The sequence below is a fragment of the Mobula birostris genome, chromosome 11 (genome assembly GCF_030028105.1).
Source record: "Mobula birostris isolate sMobBir1 chromosome 11, sMobBir1.hap1, whole genome shotgun sequence".
Taxonomy (NCBI): Eukaryota; Metazoa; Chordata; class Chondrichthyes; order Myliobatiformes; family Myliobatidae; genus Mobula; species Mobula birostris.
The window spans coordinates 115,417,535-115,435,704 of record NC_092380.1 but is presented as its reverse complement, the minus strand read 5'-3'; the positions used below and the strand labels follow the sequence as shown (position 1 = coordinate 115,435,704).

At 48.4% G+C, this 18,170-nt stretch overlaps 1 protein-coding gene across 1 annotated transcript in view; it reads right to left on the bottom strand.

Annotated features, from left to right (window-relative positions):
• LOC140205333 (ras association domain-containing protein 7-like) overlaps nt 1-16,976 on the bottom strand; it is a 35,952-nt gene extending 18,976 nt beyond the window's left edge. Inside the window, exon 1 of the mRNA XM_072272920.1 lies at nt 16,819-16,976. The gene's annotated coding sequence lies outside the window, so the exon portion shown is untranslated. The remainder of the gene's footprint in view (nt 1-16,818) is intronic.
• Nucleotides 16,977-18,170: the final 1,194 nt, after the last annotated feature.

The window sequence follows — 18,170 nt, the reverse complement described above, 5'->3', positions numbered from 1 at the left end:
GCGGCTATATTTCATTAGGAGTTTGAGGAGATTTAGTTTGTCACCTAAAACGCTCGAGAACTTCTACAGATGTACGGTGGAGAGCATTCAGACAGGCTGCATCACCATCTGGTATGTAGGGGGTGGAGGTGGGAGGCTACTGCTCAGGATCGAATAAAGTTGTTAAAGTAGTCATCTCCATCTTGGGTACTAGCCTCTGTAGTATCCAGGACATCTTCAAGGAGCGGTGCCTCAGGAAGGCGTTGTCCGTCATTAAGGGCCCCCATCACCCAGAACAAGCTCTCTTCTCATTGATACCGTCAGGAAGGAGGTACAGAAGCCTGAAGGCACACTCAGAGTTTGAGGAACAGCTTCTTCCCCTCTGCCATCTGATTTCTAAATAGACATTGAACCCGTGAACACTACCTCACTACTTTTTTATTTCTGTTATTTTGCATATCTTATTTTAACTTCATTATTTAATATGCATATCCAGTGTCTATAAAAAGTATTCAGCCCTCTTGGAAGTTTTCATGTTTTACTGTTTTACAACATTGAATCGCAGTGGATTTAATTTGGCTTTTTTGACACTGATCAACAGAGAAAAACAGTATTCCCAGATCCATTTGTTGTACCACACTTCTCTGTGCCCTACCATTCACTGTGTAAAACCTACCCCCTGTTAGTCCTACCAAAGTGCAACACCTCACAGGCTGAGGGTAGCAGACACCAACAGAATCAACAAACTCATTCGTAAGGCCAGTGATGTTGTGGGGATGGAACTGGACTCTCTGACGGTGGTGTCTGAAAAGAGGATGCTGTCTAAGTTGCAGGCCATCTTGGACAATGTCTCCCATCCACTACATAATGGACTGGGTGGGCACAGGAGTACATTCAGCCAGAGACTCATTCCACCGAGATGCAACACAGAGCGTCATAGGAAGTCATTCCTGCCTGTGGCCATCAAACTTTACAACTCCTCCCTTGGAGGGTCAGACACCCTGAGCCAATAGGCTGGTCCTGGACTTATTTCCTGGCATAATTTACATATTACTATTTAACTATTTATGGTTTTATTACTATTTAATTATTTATGGTGCAACTGTAACGAAAACCAATTTCCCCTGGGATCAATAAAGTATGACTATGACTCACACTTGTCTGCATAAAATTCCACCTGACATTTTTCAGCCCATCTTTCCAGCTGGCTCAGATCCCACTGCAAGCCAAGATCGCCTTCCTCACCGAGCACTGCACCCCCAGTCTTGGTGTCATCAGCAAGTCTGCTGATCCAGTTAACCACATTATCATCCAGATCACTGATATAGGTGACAAACAACAATGGACCCAGCACAGAACAGGTTCCTGCGGCACACCACTAGTCACAGGACTCCAGTCAGGGCAACCATCTACTACCACTCTCTGGCTTCTCCCACAAAGCCAACGTCTAATCCAATTTACTACCTCATTCTGAATGCTGAGTGGCTGAACCTTCCTGACTAAACTCCCATGTGGGACCTTGTCAAATGCCTTACTAAAGTCCACAAAGACAACATCCACTGCCTTGCCTTCATCCACTTTCCTGGTAACTTCCTTGAAAAACCAATAAGATTGGTTAGACATGATCTATCACGCACAAAGCCATGCCACGATCCTTAATCAGCCTATGATTTCCTGGTTTATTCTTAAAGCCTTTCTTAAACATCAGAAAGACATTGGCTATCTTCCAATCTTCTGATATCTCATCTGTCACTAAGGATGATTTAAATATCTCTGCAATTTCTGCATTTGCCTCCTGCAGGGTCCAAGGGAAGAGCTCGTCAGACCCTGGGGATTTATCCAGCCTAACAATTGTGGGACTTGAGGACCCGAGTTATCAGGAAAGGCTCAATAGGTTTGGATTTTATTCCGTGAAATGTAGGAGAGTGAGGGGACGTGCGATAGAGGTATATAGATTTATATAGGAGAATGAGGGGAGGTGTGACAGACGTACACAAAATTACGAGGACTGTAGATAGGGTCAATGCAAGCAGACTTTTTCCACTAAGAAACGAAATTCTGCAGATGCTGGACATCCAAGCAACACAAACAACACACTGGGAAAGGTGCAGGACTGCAGGGTGGTCTCAGCCCAAAATGCTAACTGTACCCTCCTCCACAGATGCTGCCTGGCCTGCTGAGTTCCTCCAGCATTTTGTGTGCCTTGAAATTTCCACTAAGGTTGTGTGAGTCTACAACTTGAGGCTATAGGTCAAGGGTGAAAGATGAACCTGAGGGGGAACTTCTTTACACCGATGGTACATGATGGGAAGGGTATGGAGGGTGTGTGTCCACAGGTCTAGGCAGAAGACCAGGCATGCATGGACTAGATGGGCCAAAGGGCCTGGTTCTGTCTTGTATTGCTCTAAAAGTCTGGAGAGAAGGCCATCTAGCCTGCTAACACACCCTCAGTAGTTTCAGAGTGTACCGTCTACAAAATCCACCACAGTTACTCACTGTGGCTACTCAGATCCGTAAAGTCCAGATGAGTAGAGGGGTGTTTGGATTCAAGTTCATAACTCTCTGAATGTGGCTACGTTCAAGAGTCAAGGGATTGAGTTCAGGAAGTCATGTTGTACCTTTATAAAACTCTAGTTAGCCCTCATCTGGAATACTGCATACAGTTCTGGTCACCCCATTAGAGAAAAGATGTTGAGGCTTTGGAGAGGGTGCAGGAGAGGTTCACCAGGCTGCTGCCTGGATTAGAGGGCATGTGCTATCATGAGAGGTTTTGCTGAGGGAGATCTGATAGACATTTATAAGATTATGAGGGGCATGGATAGAGGAGACAGACAGTATCTTTTTTCCAGGGTTTAAATGTCTAATACCAGCGGTCATGCATTTAAGGTGAGAGGGATAATTTCAATGGAGATGTGAGGGGCAAGTTTTTTTTTATTCAGAGGGTGGTGGGTGTGTGGAACGCACTGCCTGGGGTGGTGGTAGAGGCAGATACATTAGAGACATTTAGATAGGCACATGAATGTGAGGATAATGGAGGGATCTGGACATTGTGTAGGCAGAAGAGATTAGGTTAGTTGGCCATTTGATTACTAATTGAATTGGTTCAGCACAACACTGTGGGCCAAAGGGCCTGTTCTGTTCTATTCTCCATGTTCTCCCTTATCGTTCTCCCACACAAATGGACAAAGTGACTATCCCCATCGCCAGGGTGATGACAGATAAGAAATAAATGCTAGCATTGGAAGCAGCAATCTTGCCCTGTAAATGAACAATCCAAAGACATTAAGGTTAGGGTTAGTACGCTGTCTGTACGCTGCATTATTGTCAGAAGCTTGGCCATTCTTGCGGGCTGCCCCCAGCACAATCCTCAGACTGTTGGTTGTTGACGTAAACAATGCATTTCACTGTTTGTTTTGATGTACGTGTGACAAATAAAGCTAATATTTGTCTCATTTTTTTGTTGGTCCAGGGTTAACAAGGTGGATAGAGTGGGTAATCTTTAACCACTCACCTCCCCCATACTCTAGCAAACACTGTCCAGGCCGCTGGGATAAAGTTTCACTGGTTGAGGTGGGGGGGATGTGGGGAAGTGCCCCAAGGAGGGGGTGGGAAAGTGCCAGAGGGATTGGACCCCAGTCAGTGGCAAATTGAACTCGTGCACTTTGAGTTCATGAGTGGGTGGGGAAGAGTCAGACTGAGTAAGTGGTTCGGGATCAGAATCATTATCATTGACATCACAGGATCACAGGACATCCTCTGAGCGACCCCCTCCCCCACCCCGACTGGGTGACCATAAACCAGGAGCGTGGGGCTGAAGTGCAGCCAGAACTTGAGTAGCAGCCCCTTCAGATATTTAAACGGGCTGCAACCCCTCGCATCCATGGGGGCATGGTACATTGACTCCTCCCGGCCACAGACAAGACAGGTGGACAGAGTAACAGTGAAGCTGCTCAGGAATCTATTACATTGTACTGCCCTGTACAAGACCCCTCCGCCCCAGGTCCCCAATGTACAGGGGAATGACCCCTGCACAGACAGACTTCCGCTGGTGGCCTCCCTCACTGCCTGATGGTAAGCCAGGCTGCCACAGTGTGCCCGGACGGCAGGCGAGGGCACTGAAGTGAGAAATGTGCAACGGAAGCCCGTACGAGAACCATCTCGACACATCGTGGAGTACTCTGACCAGAAGAGCCCACTCCAGACCTGCAGTAGCTTCTGGTGAAACCCTGGCATCTCCCGCATGGTGACGTGGCTGATGCTTGCCACCAGGAGCCATGTGCCCTCCTTTACGCAATGCCACAGGCAAAGTAAGTGTGTCACCAGTGCGTGCCATCTCAGAGGGTGTTGAGGGAGAGAGCTGCCAGCTGGGTATGTACGTACACCAGTGACCGACCACCCTCTGCAATCAGAATACTCAGGACCACAGCAGAGACACAGTACCTGGTGTGCCCCAGAAGAAGTCCACCAACTTCGTCAGGATCCTGGTGACAAATACAGTTGGTGGGACTAGAGTGACCAGCTGGTACCAAGGCGTGGAGGCTAATGACCAACGCCCTGCCCCGGTAGAAGATTGCCACCATCCCAGTCAGCAGAGACTTCCGTCTCTACGACCCGCCAGTTCGCCGGCCAAGTCTCTGCAGTGAAGACCCCCAGATAGAGGAGGTCCGTGGTGCTCCACGCAAATGGTCTTAGATCCTCTGGCAGGGAGTCCATCTCCCGCTGGGCCACTAAAAGACCAGAGCACATTCTCCTGTTGACCTTGGCTGGCAGAGAGTGTGGCTGAGAAGACCGGTTGGTAGTCTCGCATCCTCTGTAGGTCAGCAGGGTTGGTGATCGTAAGGAGGACATCGTCAGCATAAGTGGTAAAGACTATCATCATGTCCAGTTCGCCAGAACCAAACCTGTTAACCACTTACGAAGAGGGCACAGGAAAGGCTGTACAACATCGGGCAGCCCTGATGCACACTCACGCCCCCACCCCCCAAGCAATAGGGTGCCGCCAAGGATCCATTGACCTTGATCAGGAATTTGGTGGCAGGGTCAAACAGACAGACACGGGCAACAAGACGCAGTCAGAGTCCTGAGGAGAGAGCCACGATTCACCCTGTCAACCACCTTCTCCTGATCCAGAGAGAGAAAGGTGGCTGACAGGCCAATGTCACAGGGCAGAGGGATCAGGTCTCAGACGGGGTGGATATTGTACTGAAAGGACCGGCCTGGGTGGATCAGCACAGAGCCCAAGCGATTGGCCGTCGCCTGGGCAAAGATCGCATATTCGGTGTGCAGGAAAGACTGCCTGAAGCTCTGGCCTGAGAACAGGAGTGAGGTGTGTGCGGGAGGGGTTAACGTGATGGGACTCGGGTGCTGAGTGAAATTGAGCTGTTCCACCGCTCTGCGACTCCCGCCCGGCTGACGCGAGTCACCCCCTCCCCCGTTTGTTTTGGAGCTGTCATCACCTGTTACAGAGGCAGGTAGCTGCTGTTTACAGGACCCAGCGGCCTGTGGGGCTGGGAGCTGATGTATTGTTTTTGGCAGTGGGAGAGGCACGGGGACTCAGTGGCAGCTGGCGCCTGTTTGAGTTGTGCTCTAACTCAGTGCTCCACAGCCTACAACTCACACACAAAGGCACGGACTCCTGCACTCTCTGCCGTGAGTACGAGTACATCGTGGCCCACCTACCCTGCCACAGTGACAGCCCCCTCTCGCCGGTTAAAGGTTCACAGGCAGAAATCCTCACAGCGCCGCATCCTGCGGCCACTCTGCCCGTTTAGAACACAGAACAGTACAGAATGGGGTCAGGCCCTTCAGCCCCAGCATCTCCGTGCTGATCACGACAAATCAAACGAACCCTACCTGCCTGTACGTAGTCTCTCTCCCTCCATCCCCGGTCTGTTCATGTGCCTCTTAAACTCCAGTATCGTATCTGCCTCCGCCACCACCCGCTACTCTGCTTAAAAAATACTCACCCCGTACACGTCTCTTTTGAACTTTCCCCCCCTCACCTGAACTCTATGCCCTCTGGTATTTGGCATTCCTGCACTGGGAAAAAAATACTGTCTGTCCACTCCATCTATGCCTTTCATAATCTTATAAACCTATCAAATCTCCCCTTCTCTGCCACTCCAGAGAAAACAACCTGTTTGTCCAACCTCTCGTTGCCCTCTAATCCAGGCAGCACCCTGGTGAAGCTCTTCTGCAGCCACTCCAAGCCTTCACGTGCCTCCTGCAATGGGAGACCAGAACTGCACCCAAGATTCAAGATTGTTTCAAGTCATTTACAGTACACAGGTGTAAAGGAGAACAAAATAATTGTTAAAAGTTGTTAATTCCGGATCTGATGCAGCACAAAAAACACAATAAGATAAAGAAAACAATAATTAAAAACAATAAATATAAATACATAAGATAGCTTATATAGATTGTGTGTCCATAAAGTGACGCTAGGCACAGGAGTGTCTGTACATAAGGTGACGGACAGGAAGTAATAAAGTAGTGGTGTTTGGGAGCGTGGAGGGTGGGTTAGTGGGTGGAGTTATTGATCAGCCTCACTGCTTGGTGAAAGGAATGGATTTTTTTTACAGTTCGGCCATGCTCCAAACATGACCTAACCAGAGTTTTATACAGCGGCAATGACTTCCCAACTTACTGAGATGAGTCACCCCGGCACACCTCCATATCCCTGAAAACCGGAAGTCATCAGACACCTTCAGTCTTTGGCATGAGAACTGAACTCTGCTATTAACAGCCAGATCAGGCTCGCCCCACAGTCCCTGAAAGAGTCAGTGTATGATATATATGTGATATATGGTAGTGGAGAGGTTGGTGAAACAGTCTGTCCATGACGCCCAGGTGCCCCCTGCCGCGGGTGGGTGGTGAAACAGTCTATCCACGACGCCCAGGTGCCCCCTGCCGCGGGTGGGTGGTGAAACAGTCTATCCATGGTGCCCAGGTACACACCACCTTCCACTCCTGCTGTTCAGCCACATTCCTGCCTGGAATTCTCTCTCTTTTCATTCCGCGAGCTCCTCTCTGCACCAGAGGGGCATAGAAGATTCCGCAGATGCTGGAAATCTGAGCTACACACACAAAATGCTGGAGGAACCCAGCAGGCCAGGCAGTATCTATAGAAAAATAAACAGTCAAGAGAGATTATTCCTCTCCATAGATACTGTCTGACCTGCTGAGTTCCTGCATCACTTTGTCAGTGTTGCTCTGGGTCACTGGGATCCTGCTCTCCCTATCTGTGACATTTACCATGAGCATTGCAGATGAAGGGCCTGAATCATTGTTGAGGATCCCGACCACAATCTCTCTGACCCTCTACCGTCAGGCAGGAAATACAGGAACATCAGGACCCATCCCACAATTTCTCTGACCCTCTACCATCAGGCAGGAAATACAGGAACATCAGGACCCATCCCACAATCTCTCTGACCCTCTACCATCAGGGAGGAGATACAGGAACATCAGGACCCGTCCCACAATCTCTCTGACCCACTACCGTCAGGGAGGAGATACAGGAACATCAGGACCCGTCCCACAATCTCTCTGACCCACTACCGTCAGGGAGGAGATACAGGAGCATCAGGACTAGGACTGTCAGACTGGGTAACAGCTTCCTCCCTCAGTCTGGGAGACTAATGGATACCCTGCCACCACCAAGGTCTCGTCACGGGGACAGTGAGCTGTTTACTGTGCTGTTTACCTGTGCTGTGCACCACTGCATTTTGATCATTCCTGCCTGTGGCCATTAAACTTTACAACTCCTCCCTTGGAGGGGCAGACACCTGGTCCTGGATTTATTTCCTGGCATAATTTACATATTACTATTTAACTATTTATGGTTTTATTACTATTTATTTATGGTGCAACTGTAACGAAAACCAATTTCCCCCGGAATCAATAAAGTATGACTATGACTATGAATTATATTTAATTAACTTGTTTGTGGTAATATTTTGGTTTATGTTCTGTGTGTGATATATGTAATAATACAGGATAAACAAGCAAGAACAACTTACTTAGTAGATATAGCCATTCCAAACACACAACATACGGAAATCAATAATGAAAAACTCCAGAAATATGCTGAATTAAAAGAGGAAATTGAAAGACTATGGAACAGGAACAAGGTATATGTTGTCCCAACAGTAGTATCTACAACTAGAATCAACCCAGTCGCTATACAATAGCATTAAACAATTAGATGCACACAGCAATATCTATGTAAATCTCCAGAAAACCACAATACTAAACGCCACGAGAACAGCCCAAAAGTTCCTAGCGGTTGAGAAATGAGCATGCTTGGCTATGCCCATACAGGTTTTACCAGCTTGAGCTGAGGAAAAAAATAAAAATACAGCAATGATAATAAATATTGAGAACATGAGATGAAGAGACCTTGAAAGAGGTTGTGGGAACAGTTCAGTGATGGGTCGAGTGAAGTTATTCCCTCTGGTTCAGGTGAACGCAGCAGGCCAGGCAGCATCTCTAGGAAGAGGTACAGTCGACGTTTCAGTCCCGAAATGTCGTCGTTGGCCCGAAATGTCGACTGTACCTCTTCCTAGAGATGCTGCCTGGCCTGCTGCATTCACCAGCAACTTTTATGTGTATTGCTTGAAATTCCAGCACCTGCATATTTCCTCGTGTTTGCCCTCTGGTTCAGGAACCAGTTCAAGAGGTCGAGGGGTAATAACTGTTCCTGAACCTGATGGTGTGGATCCTGAGGCTCCTGACACCTTCTTCCTGATGACAACAGCAAGAAGAAAGTGTGACCTGGGTGGGGGGTGCCCTGCATTTCTGTGACAACGCTCCGTGTCGTGCTCAATGGTGGGGAAGGCACTACAGCACAGAAATAGGTCCTTCAGCTGAGCTAGTCTCTGCTGAACTATTAATCTGCCTCATCCCACTGACCTGCAGCCAGACTGTAGTCCTCTCCAGCCCTCCCCATCCATGCACCTATTCAAACGTTAAAACCGATCCTGCATTCACCACTTGTGCTAGCAGTTCGCTCCACACCCTCAGAATGAAAAATTCCCCTTACACATTCCACCTTTCCCCCTTAATCCATAATCTCTAACTGTAATTTCACCCAACCTCAGTGGAAAAAGCCTGCTTGCATTTACCCTACTACATATAACCCTCTTCATTTTGTAAACTTCTATCAAATCACCCCTCAATCTTCCATGTTCCAGGGAGTAAAATCCTAACCTATTCAATCTTTCCTTATAACTCACGTCCTACAGTCCTTGTAAATTTTACTCTTTCAACCCTATTTACACCTTTCCTGTAGGTAGGTGACCAAAACTGCACACAATACTCCAAATTAGACCTCACCAATATCTTGTACAACGTCAACATCACATCCTGACTCCTGTACTCAGTACATTGATTTATGAAGGCCAATATGCCAAAAAACTTTCTTTACCACCCTATCTACCTGTGACACTACTTTCAATGATGGATCTGTATTCCCAGATCCCTTTGCTCTACCACACTCCTCAGTGTCCTACTGTTCACTATGTAAGACCTTCCCCGGGTTGGTCTTACCAAGATGCAACACTTTGCACTTGCTACATTACATTCCATCTGCCATTTTTCTGCCCTTTTTCCAGCTGGTCCAGATCCCCCTGTAAGCTCTGATAGATGCCCTCGCTGTCCGTTAAACCCCCAATCTTGATGCCATCCACAAATTCGCTGATCCAGCTTACCACGTTACCACACCTGTGGCACACCAGTAGTCACAGGCCCCCAGTCAGAGAAACAATTGTCAACAACCTCTCTCTGGTTTCGTCCACGAAGCCAATGTCTGATCCAATTTACTTTCTTATCTTGAATGCTGAGTGACTGAGCCTTCTTGACCAGCCTCCCATGTGGGACCTTGTCAAGTGCCTTGCTAAAGTCCATGTAGACCACATCCACTGCCTTGTCTTCATCAACTTTCCTGGTAAATTCCTCGAAAATCTCTTTAAGATTGGTTAGACATGACCTACCATGCACAAAGCCATGCTGACCATATCTAATCAGTCTCTGTCCATCCAAATACTTGTATATCTGGTCCCTTCGAATATATTCCATTAACTTTCCCACTGCTGATGTCAGGCTCACCAGCCTATAATTTCCTGGTTTATTTTCAAGAGTCTTTCTTAAACAGTGGAACAACATTAGTAATCCTCCAATCCTCCAGTAGATCCCCTGTTGCTAAGAATGATTTAAATACCCCTGTAATTTCAGTACTTGCCTCCCACAGGGTCCGAGGGGACACCTAATCAGGTCCTGAGGATTTATCCACCCTGATTTTCCTCAGCACAGCACATGCCTCCTCTTCTGTAATCTGTATTGGGTCTAAGACCTCGCCTCTGCTTTGCCTCACTTCTATGGACTCTGTGACCATCTCCCGATAAATACAGATGCAAAAAATCAATTTCAGATCTCCCACATCTCTTCCAACTCAACGCATAAATTACCATTCGATCTTCCAGAGGGCCAATTTTGTCCCTTGCTCTCTATCCTATTGCTCCTAATATATCTGTAGAAGTCCTTAGGATTCTTCCTTGCCTTGTCTGCCCGAGCAATATCGTGCCTTCTTTTAGCCCCCAATTTCTTTTTGGAGTGCAAGAGTGTTCTCTTGCACCTCTTATACTTCATTAGCACCTCATTTGTTCTTACCTGCTTTGCACATCCTCTTCTTTTCCTAACCAGGGCCTCAATATCACTGGAAAACCAAGGCTCCCTCAACCTGTTATCCTTGCCTCTTATTCTGACAGGTACATACAAGCTTTGTATTCTCAAAATTTCACTTTTGAAGGCCTCCCACTTACCAAGTACACCTATGCCAGAAAACAGCCTGTCCCAATCCACATTTGCCAGATCTATTCTGATACCATCCAAATCGGTTTTTCTCTCATTTAGAATCTCAACCTGAAGACCAGACCCATCCTTTTCCATAATTATCTTGAAGCTAATGGCATTACGATTACTAGATGCAAAGTGTTCCCCTGCATAGATTTCTGTCACCTGCCCTCTCATTGCCTAGTAGGAGATCTGGTATTGCACTCTCTCTAGTTGGGAGTTCGATTATGGAACTTTACGGAGACATTCGACAAACTCTTTCCATCCAGCCCTTTGACCACATGGGAGTCGCAGTCAATCTGTGGATAGTTAAAATCACCTACCATCACAACCTTGCGTTTCTTGCAACAGTCTGCGGTTGCTTTGCAAATTTGCTCCTTAAAATCTCACGGACTGTTGGGTGGTTTATAATATAATCCTATTAACGTGGTCATACCTTTCTTATTCCTCAGTTCTACCGATGATGCCTTACTGGACAAGCTCTCTCCAGTCGGTCCTGACTGAGCACTGCTGTGATATTTTCCCTGACTGTGATTGCCAACCCTCCCCCTTTAATCCCTCCCCCACTCCAACATATCTGAAACAACAGAACCCCGGTACACTGAGCTGCCAGTCCTGCCCCTCCTGCCTCACCAGCGGTTACAATGTCATAATTCCATGTGCTGATCCATGCCGAGCCCATCTGCCTTTCCTACAATACTCCTTGCAGTTTAGCACATTAACCCACCGCTTTGATTCCTAACCTTGAAAATAACAACACCTTTCTCCAGAGCCTCTCCACTAACTGTTCTGGCACTCTGGTTCCCATCCCCCTGCAACTCTAGTTTTAACTCCGCTGTGTAACATTAGCGATGATGAGGAAGCCTGCGTGTGGCAAGATCTGCAAGAACGATCGCGGCTTGAAGATCCACCAAGCGAGGATGCAGTGTTTGGCGGGAGCAGGAGCAGCACAACGCGCAGGTGTCCAACCTGGTGAGACGAAGGAGGGGCCAGGCCCGGAGTCACCCCATAGTGCCCAGAACCTCCAAGTGTTGCAAACTAATCCCTCCAACATGAAGTCTAACAGGAGGCGGATCAAATGGGCTGCAGCTAACATGACTTCACTGTGGAAGCAGATTGATGACGATGTTAACCAAATTCTGGAGGCAACAGCGAAGGGAGGGGTTGATAGGAAGCTGCAAGCTGGATGGAGAGCGAGGTGTCTCCCAGTGGAGGTTGGTTGTAGGGAATTCGCAGCCCGTTCCCTAGCCAGAGCCTTCAGCATTTTGGGCATCGAGGGAGAGAGGAACAGGAGAGCCATCTGCAGTACCACCGATGCGGCAGAGAGGGCCTCAAGATGGCTGTGGCTCAAAAGAGGGGAGCCATGGAGTCATAAGTAGCTAGCCATCTGGACACAAGCTGGGGTCTGATCAGCCCCGGCTGGGTCACCTGGAAGAGGTTGTATGATGTTGAAAGACCTGAAACACCCGATGATTCCAGGAACATCACTGAAGATGTGCCCAGAAGCAACAGCAGATGTATGTACACAGGCAACCTTAGTAAACAGCTGACTGAAGTACTGAGACCGCCATGGAGTTGGGGAGACACAGAAATATAAGGCCGTAAGACACATGAGCAGAATTAAGCCATATAGCCCACCAAGTCTTCTCCACCACTGCTTTGTGGTTGAGTTATTCCTCCTAAGCCCATTCTCCTTGTAACCTTTGATGCCCTGACTAATCAAAAACCTGTCAACCTTTGCTTCAATGACTTGGCCTCCACAGCCATCTGTGGCAATGAATTCCACAGATTCACCATCCTCTGGCTAAAGAAATTCCTCATCTCTATTCTGAGGCTGTGCCCTCTGGTCCTAGACTCCCCCACTATAGAAAACATCCTCACCATATCACTCATTCTCAGCCTTTCAATAGGTTTCAATTCTTCTAAACTCCACCAAGTACAGGCCTAGATCCATTAAATGCTGCTCATATGTTAACCCTTTCATTGTAGGATCATTCTCGCAAACCTCCTCTGGACCTCCTCCAATGCTAGCACATCTTTTCCAAGTACGGCCTGACCACGACCTTATAAGGCCTCAGCAAGTCCCTGTGACTAGGGAAAACACAGCAAGGTTTACTGGTCAACAATTTTTCACTAGAATTGAAAATACTTGGTGATAAACCTTCTCCCAGTTCTGATCAAACGCCCTGCATCTTAAATATTAACTCTGTTTCCAGCACCACAGATGTTGCCTGAGTAACTTGAACAAGTTCTGCTATGTTTCCCCTTACTGTCTGTCTGCCTGCAGTACAGTCTCTCTGTAACAGGAACACTTTACCCTGTACTCTGCCTACACTGCACTCTCTCTGTAACAGGAACACTTTACCCTGTACTCTGCCTACACTGCACTCTCTCTGTAACAGGAACACTTCACCCTGTACTCTGCCTGTGCTACAGTCTCTCTGTAACAGGAACACTTTACCCTGTACTCTGCCTACACTGCACTCTCTCTGTAACAGGAACACTTTACCCTGTACTCTGCCTGCACTACACTCTCTCTGTAACAGGAACACTTTACCCTGTACTCTGCCTGCACTGCACTCTCTCTGTAACAGGAACACTTTACCCTGTACTCTGCCTGCACTACACTCTCTCTGTAACAGGAACACTTTACCCTGTACTCTGCCTGCACTACACTCTCTCTGTAACAGGAACACTTTACCCTGTACTCTGCCTGCACTACACTCTCTCTGTAACAGGAACACTTTACCCTGTACTCTGCCTACACTGCACTCTCTCTGTAACAGGAACACTTTACCCTGTACTCTGCCTGCACTACACTCTCTCTGTAACAGGAACACTTTACCCTGTACTCTGCCTACACTGCACTCTCTCTGTAACAGGAACACTTTACCCTGTACTCTGCCTGCACTACACTCTCTCTGTAACAGGAACACTTTACCCTGTACTCTGCCTACACTGCACTCTCTCTGTAACAGGAACACTTTACCCTGTACTCTGCCTGCACTACACTCTCTCTGTAACAGGAACACTTTACCCTGTACTCTGCCTGTGCTACAGTCTCTCTGTAACAGGAACACTTTACCCTGTACTCTGTTATTGCTTTTCCCTTGTACTACCTCAATGTTCTACATAACTGCAACCAAACTTGTTCCTTGTTCTTTCTGATTCAGCAGGATGGATCACAAACAAAAGAGGCACTGTATACGTATTCAAGGTTATAAAACATTACTGGAACTTGAGTACATGTGACAGTATTTATTTTACTAAGAGAAACAGTGTAGAACAGACCCTTCTGCCCAACAACCAGCAACCTGCTGATTCAACATTGGCCTAATCAGAGGTCAATTTACAATGACCAATTAACCACGTATTTCTTTGGAATGTGGGAGGAAACCAGAGCACCCACAGGAAACCTACACAGTCACAGGGAGAACGTACGAACTCCTTACAGACGGTTCTGGAAAGCACCAAGCTGTAAGTGTCAGGCTGACCACTCTGCCTCTGTGGTGCCCACTGTTCAACCTGCTGCTCTGCATTTAGGAATTTTACTGTCTGCTTCACATTTCTCCTTTTCAAACAGTTATTCTATAAAGCAGATACAACTGGCTCCACCCCTTCCTTTCCAGTCCTGATGAAGGGCCTTGGCCCAAAACAATGACTATTTATCCTCTCCAGAGCTGCTTGCTGGCCTGCTGAGTTCCTGGGGCATTTTGTGGGTGCTGCTCTGGATTTGCAGCATCTGCAGGATCTCCTGTGTTTGTACTTTATATAACAGTTGCTGTTTGACATGTGCTCACACATGAATAGGCTGTCAGCTATATCCGTTTCATTACCTGTTATTGAATATTATTCGGTTCACTCCCTTGTTCATGCTGGGACATACAGTTATGGAACACCTTCACAACCTCACTCCACAAGTTCACAGACTTTCAGATACGAGTTAACTTCATTATGCCCAATCTATGAGACGTCACAATCCGCCTCGTTATGGCCCTTCTCTGTAGCTGTTACACTTTATTCTGTGTCTGCTATTGTTTTCCCTTGTTCTACCTCACTGATTGCGTAACTGTGTCAAAATCAAAGGCAAAGAACATCTATTACCAAAGTGCGTATGTTTACCCTAACCCCCACGAGATTCATCTCCTTGCAGGTACTTACAGGAAAATAAAGAAATACAATAGAATTACAAAAATTGCACACATAAGCAAGCAACATGCAAAAGAGAAGGTGTGTACACACTGACAGGTGGGTTGTAGGGTCCTTGCTGTGCAGGGATGCCATGGCTTTGCACTGTACATTCATTTTACTTTGCAGCACTGCGCGCTAACAAGCCCTTCTGGCCCTCTGAGTCCAATTACACCCATGTGACCGATCAACCCACTGACCTGCATGCCCCTCTTGGACAGTGGTCACAGACTCCTGAGGGGCAGAGCTGGGAGTTGAACTACATTCGCAGTCGCTGTAACAGCGCGCTTCTAACTGCCATACCACCATGCCACCCAATGTGACAGTAACAGATCAGTTTACCAAACTGTTCAGCTCAATACAACAGAAACAGGACAACAAATTACTTTATGAAGGTTCAAGTCTAATTAAAATAACAAACAGAAGGTTCTGGAAACAGGAAGCAGCAAAACCCAGAAACATCAACTGCTTCTCTCTCCACAGATGCTGCCTGAGCATTTCCAACTCTTTCCACCTTCTTCTCAGAATTCAAGAGTTGGCAGGCATGACCCCACTTTCACCAGACTCACAGTCCATACACTCTACCCGTCTACCCGTGCCAGGGTACTGGTACACAGCTCCCACTGGAGCCTTCAGTAATGGCATAACAGTTAGGGGATCATAGTCACTAGAGCACACAAACCGGCCCTTCAGCCCATCTGGTCCATGCCGATCTATTAATCTGCCTGGTCCCATTGACCTGCACCCAGATCATAGCTCTTCATACCTCTCCCATCCATGTACCTATGCAAACTTCTCCTAAATATTGAAATCAAACCCACACCCACCCCTTGTGCTGGCAGTTTATTCCACACTGTCACCACTCTCTGAATAAGGAAGATTCCCCCCCCCATGTTCCCTTTAACCTTCAACCCTTAACTCATAACCTCTACTTAAAGATTGCTTAATATCATTTCCTGTTTAGGAGTGTAGAGAACAAAATAATTGTTACTCTGTTTCAGATACAGCACAAAAAACACAAGAAGAGGAAAAACACCATAATAAAAAATACAATAAGTTTAAACACATAAAATACCTTATACACATTCAACTTCGGAGGAAAAAGCCTGCTTGCATTGACCCTATCTATACCCCTCATAGTTTTGCATACCTGGATGAAATCCAGTCTCGTACCTCCAGAGTATAACATCCGAACCCTACTAAATCTTTCCCAGTACCTCAGGTTTATGCCCAGCGCTCGCCCCGGGCCACACTTACACCGATAGTCCACTCCACAGATCATCAGCGGCCAGTCTTCTCAGACCCCTGACACCCGCCGCTGAGCGGCGACCCCTACTTTAATGACAATACATCCTTTGTTTTTCGCTTTTGTCCCCCACCTCACCCCCGTCCCCCCGTTCTCGGTCGCCTCTCCCCACGAGGGGTGAAACCTCTCTCTCTCGCTCGCCCGGGACAGGGACAGGGACCGGGACCGGCCACAAGTGGAAATCCGGGAGCTGGATTGCAGCCGGAGCCTGGGATCTAGCTGCGGGAAAAGGTTGGGGGGGGGGTGGGGGAATGCCTGGGGAGGTAGACCGGGACCCGGATCCAGGTCCAGTCTCAGACCCAAACCTAGATCCGGATCCGGACCCGGACCCGGTGTCGGATGCAGACCGGGAGCCCAGAGTTTCCAGGCAGGACAAACTTTCCCGACTTGGTGGAGGGAGGGTAGGGGGTGGAGGAGGTGGGAGGAAGGGAGGGAGGGCTCACGGTCGAGCCCTGACCGTTCTCCAGTGCGCGTCCCCGGGTTCAGGCACTCACCGTGACTCGGTCTGGGACAGCGGCTCCCGATCCCCGATCGCCGTCGATCCAAAGGAGACGGAGACGCACTCGCACTCGCTCTCTCAGCCGCGACTCTCGGACTGGCAGCGGCCGCGCCCCAGCCCAGGTGTGGGAGGAGCCGGAGACGGAACAGTCTCTCCCGCGGGGGGCGGGCACCGGGCGGCGTCACCGCTACAGGTGGTGCTGGGATACCGGCGGGACAGGTAACCAGGTATGGGCGGTGCAATAACTCGGCAGTGTGTGAGTGGCCCAGGTAGTACAGTGACTTAGTACTGTGGGAGTGGTACAGGCACAGGTGTAAAACTGCAGAGGTACCACGAGACAGGTGACTGGTAAAGGGGTGCTAGGGTACAGGTACAGCTGTACAGCTATAGATAGGTACACGTGGCATCAACAGTACAAGTATTGGAGAACAGGCCTCTCTGCGGGGGGTACAGGTACAATCCAGGTAACACACGGACAGGTGGTACGTGTAAATCAAAGTACATTTATGTCGCCATATGCACGCTGAGGTTCAGTTTCTTGTGAACATTCACAGTAAATACAGGAAACACTATAGAATCAGTGTTGTAGTGGTAAATATGTACAGGTGGCTGTCAGCAGGCAGGGCCGCACTCCCTGAGTGAAGGTACAGTTTGACACATTCCACTACAGTGGGGCACGGAATGAGCCGGCACCAGGGTCTGTCCCAGCAACCAAGAGGATCCGGGTATTCCATAGGACACCTCACATTATGTCACAGGCTACTCGACCAGTTCATCCCTGCCAGCCACTCGTTACCCAAGTCACACCCACGTGCCCCGCCATCAGAAGATTCTGGATAGGAAGCAGCACTATGGAGGAAAGGTGGCACTCTGGGAGGGGTTGCAGAGCCGGGGGGGGGGGGGAGTTGACAGCCTCTCTTGCCCAAGCCCAGCTCGTACCCGGACCTTTACTAAAAATGAGAAATTCAACAAACATCTGCCTGTATCTGAGACACAAGAATATCTGCAGTTGCCGGAAATCCGGAGCAACACACACAAAATGCTGGAGGAACTCAGCATGGCAGGAAAAGAGCACAGTCAACATTTCAGGCCGAGACCCTTCGGCAGGACTGGAAAGGAAGGAGGAAGACCCCAGAATAAGAAGGTGGGGGGAGGGGAAGGAGGACAAGCTGGCAGGTGACAGGTGAAGCCCGGTGAGGGGGAAGGTGAATACCTGGGGGAGGGGTGATGGAGTGAGAAGCCGGGGTGTGACAGATGAAGGACTGAAGAAGAAGGTATCTGATAGGAGAGGAGAGTGGAAGGAGGAGGGGCATCAGAGGGAGGTGGTGGGCAGGTGGGGAGAAGAGA